At 30.5% G+C, this 18,680-nt stretch overlaps 1 protein-coding gene across 2 annotated transcripts in view; it reads right to left on the minus strand.

Moving 5' to 3' along the window:
• LOC118195629 (cell adhesion molecule Dscam1-like) overlaps positions 1–18,680 on the minus strand; it is a 1,218,268-nt gene that overhangs the window by 776,120 nt on the left and 423,468 nt on the right. The window lies entirely within an intron of this gene.

An 18,680-nucleotide genomic window follows, 5' to 3' on the forward strand; every position in this document is an offset into this window, starting at 1 on the left:
TTACTCTACATCTGTTTAGAAAAGGACAGATGGGAATTTTAAATTTCCACCTCATTCGCGCTTCGACGTAGTGCACTGAACAGCGATGAAGCCCAGCGAAAAAAGCAACTTGCAGGGTGCGAAAATTAGCGTTTTCATAGTTTTTATTTATTATTTCGGCTGATTAAAGTCGTATGAATATGAGAATGGTCGAAATGGCCTCCGACGAATATTTTGAAATCCAGGGTTACCTCTTTCGAAACGTAGCTCCCTGACGTTCCGGAGGAGATGATGTTACAAACAAACAGATAGAAGCACACACATATTAGCAGTAATAGTAATACTAGCAGGCAAGCCTGCCAGATGAGCGCGTTTCTAAGCAAACAAACAATTAGTAAAAGAATTTTTTGCTGCCAAATTAGCGTTTTCAGAGTTTTTAATTATCTCATAACAATTTGCAACAATAAAAAATTAATATCTCGCGCAACCCACAGCAACCTAATCTTAAATAATATTCTGTTGCCAAATTAGCGCTCACAGAATTTCTTATATCTGGCACAACCCACAACAAACAAATTGTAAATGATTTTTTTGTTGGTTTTCTCAGAGCTTTTAATTGATATCTCGGCTGATCAAGATCGTACGAAGATGAGAATGGTCGAAATGGCTTACCACGATTTTTCGAAATCTGGGAGTACCGCTCTCGAAACTCAACAATCCGGAAGAGATGATGTTACAAACAATTAAACAGATTTTAATTAGATTAAACAGATGAGTACAGATTTAAATAGAATAGATTACGCTCACATCCAGAATATCACTTCGTACTGTTGCCAATAATATAAAGCCATAACATAAATAAAGGTATGAGAACAATAATTTTCTGATTACAGCAGATAAGATTTAATTGCAATTAATAAAAATTGCCGATAAAAGAATACAAACTGAACTTTTTTTTAACTCTGCAGAGGTTTCACACTTTGAAATTCATATTTATATATGTTTTATGCTTTACAGAAGTAAAATATTAACATTATTTATTTAGCTCTCTGCTCAGCATGGAGATTGGGTGAGAAAACCCAAATTTCCAAAATCTGCGACGAGAAGAAGCATTTTCTTCATCTTTTATGCCAAAATATTCCTCATACTTTACACCTGGATTTATGTGCTCTTAATATATTGCTTTAGTTTCTTGAACATATTTCAATATGCGCATATATTTTTATACGTATACTTTTTATACGTTTAAGAATTAAAGACATCACAAAAAATATTCTTGACCGTGTATATACGGCCTTGCCGATCAAAGGATGTTCGTCCATTAGTAGAAAATCTATATATTATGATATGCTGATGGACTGGTAATGATATTTAATACACAAACAAATTTCTTTATTCCACAATTTTCAACAGAAAAGCAAGTAGTAAGGCTAATCTTTCGGTTTAGTAACTGAGAAAGGTGCACTTTGCCACTGGGTTTTTTGCATGATATTAACGTATAAAACTGAAGAAACGATTAGCATTAAGACGGAAATTTTGGCATAATCTCATATTAGAAAAAGATGTGCGGTGAACGCAATCAGCTGGATGAGGGTAAAAAGTGTTTTCTTCTTCCCACAACGTGAAAGCATCGACGAATTTCCCCCTCTCTGCGGATAACAGTGAATGTTCATTGTTTAGCATTAATCTTGTCGCAATTTATTATTACGTTTTCTTTAAAGAAATTATGAGTTTTCTGTACCAAATTTACATTTAGTTTGCATTTTAGTTTGTACTGTGCATGTGTATTGTAGGCTTATTAATATGTTAACCCGAAACATTACAGTATGTACAGTAAAGCTTTTGATTACTTCATGAGTTGATTTGTTAACATTACTGCTCATTGTTTCGCAATGTTATATTTTAATCTATACATCTTTGCTTAATCTTTATAACCCTATTTAATTACATTTAATATTTGTTTATTCAATCACCTAGTCTCAAAATACATGTACAATTTTACACAAGTTGTATTTGTTCTCTACTTTTTAATTCTTTGTAATAAAATTCATATTAAAAACTCAGTGTCTCCTCTGTTTATTAAGATATTATTAAATATTATGTCTCAAATTAAGTCGTGCATTATGCTACGGAATCAATTAAATAAGCAAGAGATTATAATTAAATCAAAAATTAAATTAAGAAAGGGGTTAGCAGTCAAATAGGTAATACACATTAAAATTGAAAAAAAAGCAATTCAAGAAAGTAACATAATTATATGTATAAAATCTGTGAATATAACATTATATGCAAATCGAATTAATATAACACAATAAAATTTATACAAAAATTTGTTGAAAATTCTTCGGTCTTTTTCAAGGATCGGCCGAATGATTTTCAATAGGATCATGTTTCTGAATGATTTTATATAAATACGTTTGTAAGGTTTCTTTAATTTGAATAACTATTTATTTTATGATTTTAATCAGTACTGCCACTTCTCTGTTTCCGGTTTTACTCGAGAATGCAGGTGAACTCGAGTGTATTTAAAGGGAGGTTTTCATACAGTTCATACTCTGGGCAACGCACTTTGGAGTAAAACCTTGTTGTGCAGGGTTTCTACAAACAGATACTTCTGCAAAAATGAACACCAAAGAAGGAAATTCATTTGCTTTTCTGATTATATTCATGGACTAGCAAGATAAGCTAATCAAATACACTAATCAAATCTCTGATCTCAACATTGTTTAATAACGGATTTTTTGCTTGTCTGTCTTTTCTGTCTTGCCAGTTACACATATCGAAATTTACAGTATTTCTTTCTCTTTATGAAATCTATGGAATCGTTGATATAATATAAGAAATATAACTTTCAGCACTTCCTTTTAAATACCTAACTTACTAAATTTCAAAATTATAAACTTTACTATATAGACATTTCTATATGAAAATGTCAAATGCATAATTTACATACCGTGCGTCGAAAAGCAAAGTGTTAAAAAGAAAAAGCGTGAGAAGGAGAACTTCACGTGTATTTAAAAAAAATAAAATATCTTCCAATCTCAAACCATGCAAAGAATTTATAGCGATGTATTAAGATGAGAGATGCGTGACTTCTCAACCTTCTAAAATGTTTAAGTACTATCTAAAGAAAAATATATCGGTGACAAAACTGTCAAAGTTAGCATCACTTGTTCGGAAAGTAATCACCAACTTCTGGTAGCTTACAATCAAAATTTTCTCAAGAGCTTTCAACGATAAAAGCTCACGCGAAGAAAGCGCCACGTCTGCTGGAAATACTACACCAAGTAGACGAAAAATAACTATGCCCTTTAATATGTCCCGAGAGAACACACGAAAGAAAATTTTTATTCTTAGAATAAACATCGGGATATTCTGTTCAAAATATCATGAAGAATTCTGGGATAAGTCTGAAAAGACGAAAGTTCAAAATCAAGTAGTTTGTTTTCCCAATAAGATAAATCAAATTAATGACGGAGCGCAGAAGATATTTTTATAGAAGAAGGTATGTGCTCATTATCGCTATTTGAAAGATACATTTTAATGCAAAGAATTTTTAAACTACTTATCTAAAACCTTTTTTCTAGCATAGAATACTGAAACCTTACGTATAAATTAGCAAGCAATTTTAAAGAACTTGATGAGAGCTGCGTGTGCAGCATCTTATCACATATGAGCTAGATATTATAAATTTGTTCTATCAAATAGTAAATGATCTGAATACAAGTATTATCGTACACAAATTAAGTAAATATAATATTTTGTGTGTTAAGAATATTTAGCAATAAATAATATATATATATTAAATCTTCCCAATGGGGAATTTAAATTAAGATTATTTTTAAATTAAAACTTGACAGCATTAAAGTAATGGAAGAAAGAAAAGGAAAGAAAGAGCAAATGTTAGATGAGAATAAAATTGTCGCACAATGGGCTTATCATGCGTAGGCTGCCTCAGTTAATAAAAATATAATCAAGGAATATTGTATAGTAAACACATATTTACAAATCATTTCTTTTCTAACATTTGCCCTTTTTTTTCCTTTTTTTGCCATTACTTTAATGCTTTCCAATTTTTTAAATTTTGCATCACAATTGTTTTCGCCATTTGCACCAAAAAAGGTAACACTAGTCGTCATTTTACCCATTTTGAAACAGTTTAATTTATTCTGCAATCAGGTAAGTTCTAACATTTTTACTCTCAGTTTATTGTTTAAATAATTCTTAAATTCTCTAATTCTAATAAATTGTTTTGTTTTAATTTTAATATTAGTAATTGTATATATTTATTTTGCTTTATTAAATAAACTGAATTTATTTCATTTGAGTTTGATTTTATGTATTATTGAAGGAAAGCCAATGCGTGGAGGAGGCAATCAAAATTTTCGGATGAACTACAATGACTAAATAATTTGAAATGGTTCATCAGCTAATTTTGGGTGAACAGAAACACAGTGAATTTCCTAGTTAATTGACTCATTGAGATCTGATCGACCTCTTCTTCATAAAATTGTATCAGATTCTAATTGTGTTTTTCCCCTTTTATTTATTATTTTTCTTTTTGTATTTCAGTGTATTTCTATTGTTTTGGGGGCTTCCTTAGCTTTAAATACACAGAGCTGATAGGGTCATTTAATATTTTGTTCGGAGATTTAGGGACTGTAATGATTATACACTTCATTCATTTCATGTCTTTGTTGTTTTGGTTCTAAATTTGTTACATTTTTAGCTATAATTAATTAATATTTCAGCAACATTTTGCGTGGAAATGATTGCGGGTATTTGTGCGGTAAAAACGTTCTATAATATTATATATATATATATATATAGAGAGAGAGAGAGATAATAATTAAGTCAGAAAGGGTGACCATTTGGCTAACAGAAAGAACGAAAAACGAAACTGAAACAAAGAAACAAGCATATTAATGAAAGAAACTCAATAAAATAAAAATTAAATGAAAAATTAAAACTCTTTGGCCGTTTTAAAAGAGCAGCCGAAAGAGTTTCAACACAGCCTCATCTTTACATTCTATTTGGATGATTATAATACTAATTAACAGATAATTCAAAAGTAAGCTAAAAAATAAATAAATGTAATGTAATTTAAGTAAGAATTTAAGGAAATTATTTTTTTTGTAATATTAATAATGAAAGCTACAAAAGTAATTAGTTTTTTTAAACTTATATTTTTTAATTAATCACTAATCATCTTTATCTTTCTCTCTCTATATAAATGCATATATATTTATAAAGAAAACAATAACAGAAATTTTAAAATTAATATTAATTTTTTAAATAAACTGTATTTAACTCGTCTAACCGCGCATCGAGAAATTATTTCACATATCTGAGTTCTTAATTCGTATTTTGTAAAATTCAATAGAAATATCAAATTGGAATAGAGGTTTGGTTTAGATATGTGAAATGACGAAAAGTACATGCAATGAAATGTTCGTGGTCGTAGGAGAGGTTCCAGTTCTTAATAAGACAGGATCTTCCTATGGAATCAGCAATAATTCTTTGTATGATTTATTTAGTTTATTTAGCTTTGCATTTTAATTAATAATTCCGGTTTAATAATTTGAAAGTTCCAATGATTAATTTTCAGAAAAGTACGCGTTTGCTTTCTGAATTTCACTTAATATTTGGATTATAGATTATTCAGTTATGGCAAAGCACACGAGGGCTATCTGCCTAAAGTTAGGGATGCCTTTCGTGGAGGACTTTCTAAGGGAAACTGGCTCGTATACACGTTACACATGGGGAAAACCACGAAAACGCCCATGCAGCCAGCCCGTTCGCGGGATTCGAACCTCAGACCGAACTACCAGTGTTCAGCGTCTTTACCGCTCGGCCGCTGGTGGGCTTTCACTTCATATTTCATTGCAAATAATTTCATTTACATATTCTCACATATATATGTGATCACATATATATAAATCACACACACACACACATTTATATATATATACGTATGATATTTCTCACAGATTACACATACGTATATATATATATATATATATATATGTGTGTGTGTGTGTGTGTGTGTGATTTGAGAATGACGATTACGTTTATGATGGATGTTTTAGCGCATATTGAAGATATATAATGAAGAGCAAATTTGCAGTCTAGGCATTTTCAATAAGAATGAGTCCCGAAGTTACTTGGCGCATTAATTTTCTTCCAGAACATTCACATTTTTTACAGTTTTGCGTTAGGAATAGAGCGGCGCATTAATCTAGGCTTAGAATCAGGAACAAAGTTTATTATTAGAAATTATTAAACTGGAATTATTCAGGATGAAATCTTAATTCAGACTGAATTAGATTCTGTTTCAATACTATTTGACTGGATAATTAATAAACCTCTAAAACTATTGATTGTTTAAGTTTGAATTCAATCTGTGTAACAAGTTTTCTGCAAAAGTTATATGATATGGATTAATCTAGAAAAGACACAGTTCCGAACACATTTCTATAAACAGTTTCTGTTTTTAGAATATAGAGGGGAATGCTGAAACTGAAATGAAGAATTAAGGGTCGATTTCTAATTTAAGTTATAACTTTGATTTCGTATTTTTTTTCATCTTCCACTCACACACATGCAAATATACACACTCATATATACATTGAATTTAACAAATATTCTCTATTCGTACATAGCAAATATAAAACTAAAATTTAAAATTTAAATAAGAAATTTTAATTGCTAAGAAATAAAAAAAACAAATAATTATTGCTGCGAACTAATTTACAATATCATTCAAATTCTAAGAGCATATGTAAATTAATTGCACTTACCTAAAACCATAAAAAATATATTATTTAAAAATTAAATTTATTATTCCTAAAAATTACATAAGTGAATAATTGTTGAGCAGGCAGGAGACAGACTTAGAGGATGTTGTTCCCAGACCTAATCTTCATTTACTCAATTCGTGTTTCGTCATCCATATAGGCAAAGGTAAAACTCAAAACCAAAAGTATAATCAAATGTTGTGAATTACAAAGAAAGAAACTTAAACAGTGGAATTTTGAGAAAATAGCAAGTAAATGACTAGAATTAAATTAATTAAAAGTGCATTAAGAGTAAAAACCAAATTTTTAGAAAACCAAAGTAATTAAGAAACCGTTGCCTACAGGAAACTTCCCCAACAAGAATTATGCATGTAAACCTAAAATAAACTATATACTACAATCAAAATATAAAAAAAAAATAATAAAAATAATAATAAAAAGGCTAGTAAATAGCAAGTTTTAATGTAGCTTACCTAGATCTACCCACTCATATATATATATATATAAACCTCGCTTGTGGAGATCAGAAACTAGATAATATTTAAGTAATAAATAGTATATATTTCACTCAAAATGCTACAAAAATAATTAATTAAGAAAGTTTTTTGTTTTTGATTTGTGTTTTCCTGTTATAAAATTTCACCCTTTCGGTTAATATTAATTCCGTATATTTATACTTTTTTATATATATACATAAATGTTAGGCCTTGATTTTAAGACATGTTTGGAGTCTATAGAGATGTTTTGAAAAAATGAAAAAAAGGAATAAAAATCATACAGCACTTTTGAGTTTTCACAACTATGGTACATTAAAAACAGAGACGCACTTTCAGAATTATTTTATTTTTTAAGCACTAACTTAAATTTGTCTCGTCATTGAAGAGCTGGGCTAGATTTTGCTGTTGTAAATAAAGGCAAATACTTTAGTCTATGCCAATAAGAATTTATTTAAACTTTCCCATGTCTAAGATTATTGCTGTAACTTATTATATTATAGGTAAAACATCGAATCTTAATATGTACATTGTAAAGTTTTACTTTATTTGGAAATGGTAATTAGTTCAATAGCCGCAACAAATGTCAGACTAATTATCGCTATGTCTGGAATGGCTACAAATTCGTGGGAAGTTTTAAATAATATATTTTCTTAAACAGATTTTAGAACATACACGCACTCCCTTATGCTGACAATATCTTACCAGAAATCGTGGTGATGTAACTAAACAGAACAAATTCAAGTTAAGCGTGTAAGAATTGTCAAAGACTATATAATTTAAATAAGACTCGAATCTGGCTTAGTACTTCTACCGGAGAGTCAAATCAAATTGTTGCCAACACATATAACGCAAAACTGTATAATTAGAACTCTCAAGGCTGGCAGGAACTAAACAGAACTTACACGCAAAGCCAGAAAATATCTGCCTTTAAATGTTATTTTCATTTCTATTCTAGTGAACAAACGGAAAAGGGGAGTTAAAGTATTGATGTAAATCATAAGACTTGGTTAGTTTAAAACAACAACTTTGCAGTATTATTTAATGTATGACTTTTTCGATGAGATGTTTTGAGAAAATTAGTTTATGACGCCAGGTGGGTCAAAAGCTTTTTGGGAAGTAGAGGAAAATTAAGACTGATTTTTGGAACGTTCAGTTTCCCGCTGGAATAGAATTACATACGACGTAATAACAGGCAAAAATCAATGAGGATATTTAATAGGAAATGCAGAAAGAATAATTAAAAAATAAAAACACTTTAAACTTTACAAAAACTTAACTATAATCGATAAAATAGAATGAAATAGAACTTGAAATTTGTGTCTAAAATTATGACAAATCGCTTAATTTTAAAACATGTCATTTACTAATATTAATCATATTGTTTTTTACTTTTCTATGCGAAATAAAGGGAAATATTGTAATCGGTTATCCGAATTCAAGTTATCGCATTTCAACTGAAATATCCATTTTGACCGTTCCCGAATCAAATTTGACTTTTTTTCCGAGACGTCTGCACCTATGGAAAGAAAAAGAAGATGCTTAATTCCAAAACGGATTGCAAAATGGATTCGAAATGGTTTTTCTCGTGACGTCTTTTCGTATGTATGTATGTATATCATTTAACTCAAAAACGATTAGCCGTAGAACGGTTAAATTCTAAATAAAACGGTTGTATATTCGACTGCTATAGTATCTACTTGTGTCTAAAATTCGTTTTCCGCATTTTTTAAATTTTATAAAAGTTTTCTGATTTTTATTCTTCGTTATTCAGTGGTTAGCAACTCTGGCTGTCATACCGATGAACCTGGGCTCGAATCCCCGATGAGGCACGGTTGTTTGCAAGTGGATCTCTGTTTGGTATATGAACACTCAAAATGCTGGCCAGTCGAAGGTGTTCTCTAATGGTTTTGTTGTAGAAGAAGAGGGGTGAGAGACCTTCGGACCATCTCCCAAAGTATTTTGCATCAAAATTAGGGAGGACAAGCAGGACTACAACCTGTCCGACCAGTGGTTTAATTCTGGTGTCTCGTGTATATTACTCGGTTTTATTCTTACGAAGCAGATAGATACTGTAATATTTAAAAATGCAGAAAATGCCTTCCCCCAAAAATCAAAAATACATGTGTGGATTAACACGAATGTCAAGAACCTGTGAATCCGAGCATGCTCACTTTAGCCTGCCCACCACACTTTGCTGACACTTGCACTTTACAAGAATGATGTCATGAATATGACATGTATTTTAGAAGAAGAATATTATGTATAATATAATATAATATAAAGGCCAGAAGAATGTTGATATTGCTGTGTGATATTGTTTACTTATTCTGTAGACTGTAAATAAAGTATTGTTCTGAACCACGTATGTTATGTTTATTGATATGTTAATTAACGAAAAGAACCCACAATATGGAAAAAAACCCATCAAAAGAATTGACGTGTTTTACAGGAGGACTATAATGAGTCTTTCATAATGTATAGAAAATTTTCACAAGAAGCACTGAAGACAAAGTTATCTGGGTTTGCGGTACGTCGTAATTATTATGGCTCCCATTATTTAAACGTCATCAAAACCCCTTTTGTTAATGAACTGTGCTAAAATAGAAGCAATACTCAGAGCTCCAAATCGCGATGAACAGACTATAACTGACTACCTGCTTTCTGGCAACGGTTGCAAAATGTTCTGAATAGTGTTGCCATATTGCCTGAGTTCGGTAACAAGAGCAGCCTTACTGTTGTTTAAAAAATGGGGGCCATAAAAATAATTAAGCATTTTTCTACTTTTGTTCAGAAATATCCTTTTCTTGACTTTTTCTGTCTTATTTTATTTTTGTGATTTTTCACGATTTAAAAGTATGGGAAATTGTCAAAAATAATTTTGGTCGTGTCATTTGAAGACAGGAAATTTTTCATGAATTAAAAATACTGAAAATTTTCAGTTTAAAAAACTCTTCTTATGTAGCCAAAGTACATACAGCTTTATTCTGAATTTATTTTTCAGCATTGAAAACACGAAAACAATTAGATTAGGAAATTCTTCAGCATGTTTTAAATACATGCAATTTTACTAGAGCAAGAAATATTTTTATTTAAATATGGAAATTCAGAGGTAAAGTGAAATATCATCGCGGAAGAAATTATTTGCATGAAGAAAGAGGAAATTCTTCTTCAATATATTTCAAGGATATTATTAAATATTTAACGATGATACAAAAACTGATTAGTGAAACTAACATTGATTTATTTATTAAAATAAATTAGTTTTGAATTCATTACTAAAGTAGATAAAACAAGCAGATAAAAGAAGATAAAAGAAATCTGAAAGCTTTCAGATCTCATATTGCGCCAAAAGGAGCACTTTGTTAACGTTTTGTGTGTTACCTTTATATGTTAAATATCATGTTCTTCGCACTTAAACCATAAAATTCAACTCAACAGCAGTATCACAAAACATTTAAAAAGAGCATATATTTAGAATTTCCGATACACAGCTTCGCTCGCTGCAGACATTTTTTTTCCGTACAGTGTTGCCATTGCTCTCTTTAAAACCGCTGAGTTAATAAAATATAGTTAAAGTTTTACAAATTTTGAAATAGATAATAAAACAAATCCGAAATTCAAAATTCGGGCTTCCAAATACCTATTGTCTGTTGGAGGAATACGTTATTCAAAATTTGATGGCTCTAGGTACCGTTTTTTTTTCCACAGTGGGAGAAAAATGCATAGAATCTTGCAGATTCATCGCTATATAATTTCTTACAGATATAATGCAGATTTCTAATGCAGATCTCTAATATTTGGTGGCAACAATTTAAAAAGTGACACGCCGTTTATAGTGGGCAACGGAAATTACCAAAACGAAATTAATATTTCTTCTGGCCCAATTGCTCTTTTGGACTAATAAATTCAAATATCCAAATATTTTCAGATTAAAATGATATAAATATTTGGAAATATTATTATTTTTTTTGTATATGTGTAATCGCGATTATGCTTTTTTATGGATTATGTGTTATTATTTTAAATTGCGAAGTTTTCTTACGTTATGAATTAAAAAAATGTTTTTCGACAAATATTTTAAAACGGGAAATAAATATGGAAGAGTGATTATGTAAATCTTTAAAGTGCGCATGATTATTATGTGTAAATATAAGTGTCTGGTGAAAGTATATTCGTAATTTAATGCGAATTACCTGAAAACATTTAGAAGACTCGTTTTATTCTCTATTTTGTTTTTACAGTTTATGTTAAATATCAGAGTAATTTAGTAATAATGCATTATATGTGCTTCTGTTTTACTCTTAGAATGGTAATGCAAGAGTAAAAGCGGTTTCGTAGATATTATTGTTTTAATTTATTCAGCTGTGTTTTCTGCTAAGCCCTTAATTATTTTGTTGGGACTCTAAATAATACTCAAAATTAAATACTTAAATCATTAAATAATAAAATTAAACAGTAGTCTAATCAAATAATTAAACAGTCTAATTAAATAGTTAGTGAATTAAATTAAATTAAAAGTTCTTAATTTTCATTTAAAGGAATGTGTACTAGACTTGTTATATAGCAATAACTGAAGAAGTACTCAAAATATAGGAAAGTCTTTGAATGTCTAACTCTTAAATACCTCATAAGTTATCATAATATTCAGTACGTTATATATAATTACAATTTATTTGCTTTTCATTTGTTTGGATTTAACCCTTTGCGGCACAATGTGTCCGGTCTGGACACACCTAGAAATTTCCTTCTGTACGCACAGAAAAATTGAATGAAAAAAGATATATAGGTTACTATAGGTTACTCTGAACCTTCTTTATTTATAGTAGATGGCAGCTAAACACAAACCAGTCCATATATTTTAGCCATGTTTAGCTTTTTAAAACCCTCATTTTTCAAATAAATCTTCCAGATTTCTTTTGGGTATAAAAGGATTTGTTTGAAAAGGAATTTGTAGGATATTTTTTGGTTGTATGCTAATCTCCTTATTCTATATTAGTTTTAAATTTTTACCTTGAAATCTTGCCAATCAAACAGTGAACCCTATGTGTGACCAGACCGGGCTCACCGATAAGCTAGGACAACTCCGAGTCTGTATTCTTTGTTTCTTCTCATCTCATCGGTCAGTTCATTGACAACAATGCTCGTTTGAGCACTTATTTCGAAGCTCTATTCAATGCCCAAAGTGGGCACACCCACGGAATTAACAGATAAGTGCTATATTCACAAAATACTTGTGTACTCCTCTAGGCCTAATTAGACTCCCTACCCTTTTTTTTTTTTTTTTTTTTTAGTCAAAACTCCAACTGAAGGTAGTGTGCCGGAAAGGGTTAAACAAGTGATATCTTAGCAATATGTCAATTATTTTTAAGGTAACTTACCTCGTTTGAAGAGCTTTTTTTTTCAAAATATTTGTTATATTTCTGAATTTAGGAGATTTTTTTATTCCATTCCTCTCACACATAAACATAATTACTAAAAAAGTGAGCAAAAATCACTATTTTGTGAAATTAATCCAAAGAACTGAAAATTTATATCGAAATTAAGAAATACGTCAACAATCATTGACAGGAAAATAATGATGATAAAAAAATATTTTTTGACTTTTTTATATATATATTAACCATAAGAATATAGTGAATTAGAATAACTGGAAAATATTGAATCAATAGCAGTGTATGGCTAAATATGTTAGTCAGCACGCAAAAATATGAAAAAAGGGCATATAGTATTGAATGAAAAGTTATATAATTTAAATTCTGCAAGGTTAATTTTTTAACTTTTACTCTATATCATGCATAATAATATACAAACTCTGTAAAAAATTTAATATGATTCTATGAGGTACTTTTAGAGTTATCATGGTTGCTGTTATCATAAAACATAAAAAAAAAGTTATGAAAAATCGCATTCAAAATTCTCATATTAACATTACATTACATATGTACACACTTACTGATGTTGCCGAAAAGAAATGAGATAATTCGTAATAAAATTACTTTGTCAAAATCACAAGTGTAACTGAAATGCTTAAAATTATTTAGTTAACAAATGACATAGAAAAAGGCCAAAACTGAATTTTTAATTTGGGCTTTAAACTTTCACTTTCGCCGTGACAAGCAATAATTTCCGGTTAGTCGTCTCTTAGAAAAACTAGTTAATAACCTTTTTAATAAACATGTCAAGAAAAGAAGAGTTATTTTTATAGCTAAAAGTATGGCCTTTAAAAATATGAAATAAAAAAAAATTGAGATTTTTAGCCAAAATGGGACTTTTAAACGAGGTCTATGAAATCCGCGAAAACCTCTGCATACCGCGAAAACCTCCTTTCACAATTAAGTAAAATGCGATATTTTCAAATAAGGTTTTTAAAAAAAAAAAGTCTTTCCATTTACAAAATATTTTCCGTTTTTCTCAATAATGCACGTCAATAAATTCCCTGTGTTAAAATTTGTTTGAAATTTTAAAATTTTCATATACTTTGAAAAATAATTCGATAAATACTCATATTTAATTATTAAAATAAAAAGTAAGTTTTTAAAAGTAATTAAATTTAAGACCATAAAGCAGAACCCTTTTCGAAGTTTACATTTTCGAAGAATTCAAAGAGAAGTTAAAAATATGAAAACAAACGTCTGTATTCATCAGAAATGTGCACTCTGAAAGCATCTTGAACAGTATTTAATGTTAATAATTATTTTATTTAGATTGTTTACGCAATTAAAATGATTTTTAAAATAATATTTAAGTAACATTTAAAAAGGTAATTGCTCAATGCTATGAAAATTATGCCCATTCAGTGCTTCAATGAATGTAATTGCCAAACATCAGGTCTTTAAACAGATTCTTTGAAAAATGTAACGATATTCTTTTTCAAATAATTAGATGCAGATTAATTGGAATTTGAAAAGCTTAGATTTTCTCAACAGAAATCCTTGAAATGTCGTTTATACAAAAGCAACAAAAATTGAGCTCTACACATTCAGTACTGGTAAATTTTAGAGTAAAAATAAATTAATTGATACAATGACCAACGATTGTGAACATCTCTAAAAATGTTGGAAAACGTACGTGATTTGTTTAATACAGCTTAAATTTCTTTCCGATTCCGCAATTCTTAAAAACACTTCTATAAAATTAAAGTACTTGAAATAAATATCAAGAAGCGAAAGTAATTAAGTTTAAATTATATTGAACATCTTGAAGGTATTAAAGACCTTTGCGGGTGAGATTTATTACTTAGATGTGGAAGAGAAAAAGAAGCGAATTTCACAAGCAATCATTCCTTAAAATTTCAATTAAACGAAAGATTCTTAGTTTTATTAAAAAATAATTCAGATAAGAATTCAAGAATCAATTTCAAAGGAAAGTTATTCAGCACCAGATGTATTGGAGTGGAATGTTAACACTTTGCAACAGAATAATTTTAGATTATAGGTTTTGAATTTAAGACGATCTTAAATATGGTAGTTTTATCATAGAATAATTTCGATAGCACTGTTAATTAATTTTGTCGGGTGATGGTTACAGTTTATGTTTTGTTCTGATTTGAAATTAATTAAAATTTTATTATGAATAATATATTTACTCACTTATTTTCCGCTCTATATTTTTTACAAGAGAATCTAAAATTTATAAAATATTCACGTAATTTTTCCTTTCCTCAAGACGTCTGGACAGTGAGTTCCCCTAAATTTTGAAACGACTTCGCATACGTAATGATTGTTTTGTTTTACCAATTGATTTTTCGCCGCCCAGACGGTATAGTGGTTAAGGGGCCCTACTGCGGTACCGAAAAGCCAGGGTTCGAATCGCGGAGAATGCATGCATGTTTGTAAAAGTATAGTGTCGTTGCGGCATGGAGGCACTCTAAATATATATCGTGAAAGTCCTATCGTGTGGTTAGAGGAGAGGGGTGTGAGACCCTTGGACCACTCCCCGGGATGTTCTCTCTCAAAACTGGAGTAGAAATAGAAGTCCAACCTCCTCGACGCTCTGGCAACCATTCTTATATGAAATACATGGACAAGACAACAACAACAATATATTTGCTCAGTGAATTTGTGCGCATGGACTCTGATTGATGAAGCAATAATCTTCAAGTATATATATATATACATAAATGATAATTTATTTGAATTAAGTTCTCTGTTGCATAAATAATAGTAGGATAGTTACCGGTTTATTCTTGACCACTTTCCATTTGTTTCTTCTTACTGCAACTGCGTTTTTCGAAAATTAAATTGTTCCCATATTTTACCCTCTAGATTTCCGCAATTTAAAATAAGTAAAAAAAGGGGGAATGCACGAGTAAATAATTTAATATTTGGAATAGCGTGTAAATACAGTACTTGTGCTTGAGGTCTTTTTAGGCGGAAATCGCGTATTTGAATGAAATATACGCCAGCCGAAATGAACTAAACCTAATCTAATAATTCCAAATATATTGCGTGTATTGGAATAAAAATTTATTTTAAAAGAAAATAATGTTTCGTTCAGTCATTCGTTTCTTGTACATCTTCCTTTCTGAAAGTTAAGCATTTTTAATTAAGTTTTATTGTTTAAAACTTAATTTCTTACAGCTGCCCTAAAATTTATCCGATCTTTAAATCTCAGAAGCTAATTGTGCTTTTGAAATAAGAGGTGGAACCTCATGCAAAAATTATTTCAGTTACCAGTTATACTAAAATGGCATTCCTATACCAGCCAATGAAAGGCTTTTACAAGGAAGACGGAATTTCGAGCAAGAAAATAACATACTATTAATAAATATAAAAACAAATTTATCTCCAGTGTTATGTTTATCACAAGAATTTCTCCCTGCAGGTAGTTCGTACAGACACTGCACTTGGATTTGCATGTGAGTTGTCTTCTCATACAATTTCCTTGCTTTGTGTTCTCCATATATGTAAATAAATAGTTGAGAACTAATTTAGCAGTTCTACTGTTAATATAACATTTGTAAACATATATTGCTGTAGCTAAAATAACAGAAAGATAATTAAATCAGGAAGAATTTTTGAAGAGTTAATTTTGTTATTCAGGGCTGTTATGAGTTTCCCGTAAGTAATGTACATTTCATATGCATAAACTAATGGCCTCCATTTTTCGACAAATTTAGATATTAATTTTTTTTGTGAGGGCGGTTATTCGGTTTAAACCAGTTAAAAACGCGCTTCTTCTGAGTTATCTTTATAAAAAAATAAATATGCAGTCTTGCATATTTATTTGCTTCTGATATAGAGGAAACTCTACCTGTTTGCCCTCGAAATCAATTAAGCTGTTGACTAAATCTATGCCAGATAAAATATTGTTATTTCGCTAATTTTATATTATCTTTATACAGTCATTAAGCTTTATCAGGTGGAAAAATTGAGCAATGCTCTCCCAGAGATGAAACTGGGAACCTTTAGATTGCTAGCCGAAAGTGTTTTCCAGTTACATGAAGGCATGCGGTAAGGAAGGAGAAAAACTTTCCCCCCGCCACTTAAAAGACGCCTGGGGAGGAGGGGACACAGACGCCAAATCTTGGTGGTGAAGAATAATCGTCCATCACATTTTATATTTAGTTCGAGTGCCACATATAGAATTTATGTTTTAACATGCATGAACTTTCCTTCTCCAAACATTCAGAATGTTTGGAGCGGGGAACGTGAGAGACTTAGGCATACCCTTCCTAGGATTCGAAATCCAGACTTTCCGATGCTAGTCGGACGTGCTTTCCATTTACACCACGAACGCACGCGGTATGGGAATATAAAAGCTTTATATAAGCTTTTTGGAAGAGAGCTTGATATAAGGGCACCGCAGCATACATACTGAGCTGAAATTCAGCGTTTTAAAATCTCAGAAAAATTAAGAGAAACAAATCTGTCATCTAACTTTTTTTTCTTTTTTTGTTTATCTTTTTTTCAAATTTAATTTCTTTTCCATCAAAAATCAAAGAACAAAATAAAATTTATCAGAAGAGAAAAAAAATCTTAGCTTAATGGAGTCGTCCCATGCATATGAATTTATAACATCTTGGCGTCCGTCACTATTGTAATAATTAATGATGTGATAGAAAATTACGTTCGAGAAAATTCGCATTAAAAGGGATAGGTTTCAGCTCCTGAAAAATTATGCCTTTTAACCTCCAGGAGAGAAAAATGAAGTAATTATGGAAACTATAGAATCTTACATTTAATATCTGCCTCTAGACGAAAGTATCTTCTTGATAATTTAATGGGGTAGTTTACATGGAAAATTGCTGTGCACTGGATTTAAACATGGAAATTGCTTCCCTGTTTGCTATAACTAGAGTTAAAAAGATATAATATGGTTGATGACAGCTACATTAGTAATTAGGTATGTAACAAAAGCTCTAGCGGAGGATAGACTATAAGAATTAAAAAAACGTGTTTACGTGTTTTACTAATAAACTCTACATGGAGCACATTAATTAAAAGAAAGTTACAGGTAACTGTTTAAAACCTAAAAAAAAAAAAAAAAAAAAAAACCGAAAAGAAACACTGTTAAAAGATGAAAATAAAAATTTAAGGAAAATTTTAAAATGATTAAAAATTAAAAGTGTATAACAATGAAAAGAAGTTATAAAAAAGCTACCGTATCAGAGGCATAATATAAACTCTGCATATGGCATCATGTTAGGCGCATGCGGTAAGTTTTTAAAGCGATAATATAGTCAATATAAAAATAGGCATGGCAAATTCTGACAGTTATAAAGTATTTCCCCCGCCTTCTGAGCGCGCCTTCGTGGTGTAGTGGTCTGTACGCTGAGCGCGTATTCCAGAGGTTCGATTCCCGGCGAAGATGTTGCGCATTTTTCATGACTCCTGCTTTCAGAAAATATGTAATGTTTCTACAGTGGTGCCTGAACTAAGAGGGTAGTGGATGATGATTCTCCATACCCAGGATTTGACGACTGGGTCCTCTAAAACCCAGTTACCCTTTAAAAGGGCAAGTATATAAGGTATTTATCCCGCCTTCGTGGTGAAGTGGTCTGCGAGCTGGTAGCGTATTCCAGAGGTCCGTGGTTCGATCCCCGGAGAAGGCGTTGTTCATTTTTCATCTTTCCTGCTCCGAAATAAATGCTATCTACATAGTCTATTTAGAATTCTAAAGATATGCTGTTTTTAAATAATTTCTGATTTTGGTGTTTTATTTGTTTTTACGTCGTACAAGTTAAGCACAAAAAGTTAATGACAAAAAGGCAAAAAGGAAGTTTTATAAGCCATCTTACAACGAAAACTAACCATTAATATGGTAAACTGATAAGAGCCCCCAAAATAAGAAAAATGTATGCAAACGCTTAACATTGCATCGGGAATTCTGAACACATGCTGCTATTCAGCTTTTGAAAGTTTTGTCATTTTGTTCTTGAACTGTATGTGGCTTAAATGCAAATAAA

This window comes from Stegodyphus dumicola, chromosome 12, assembly GCF_044657685.1.
Source record: "Stegodyphus dumicola isolate Sdum_Otavi_A_Nest chromosome 12, ASM4465768v1".
NCBI classification, from domain to species: domain Eukaryota; kingdom Metazoa; phylum Arthropoda; class Arachnida; order Araneae; family Eresidae; genus Stegodyphus; species Stegodyphus dumicola.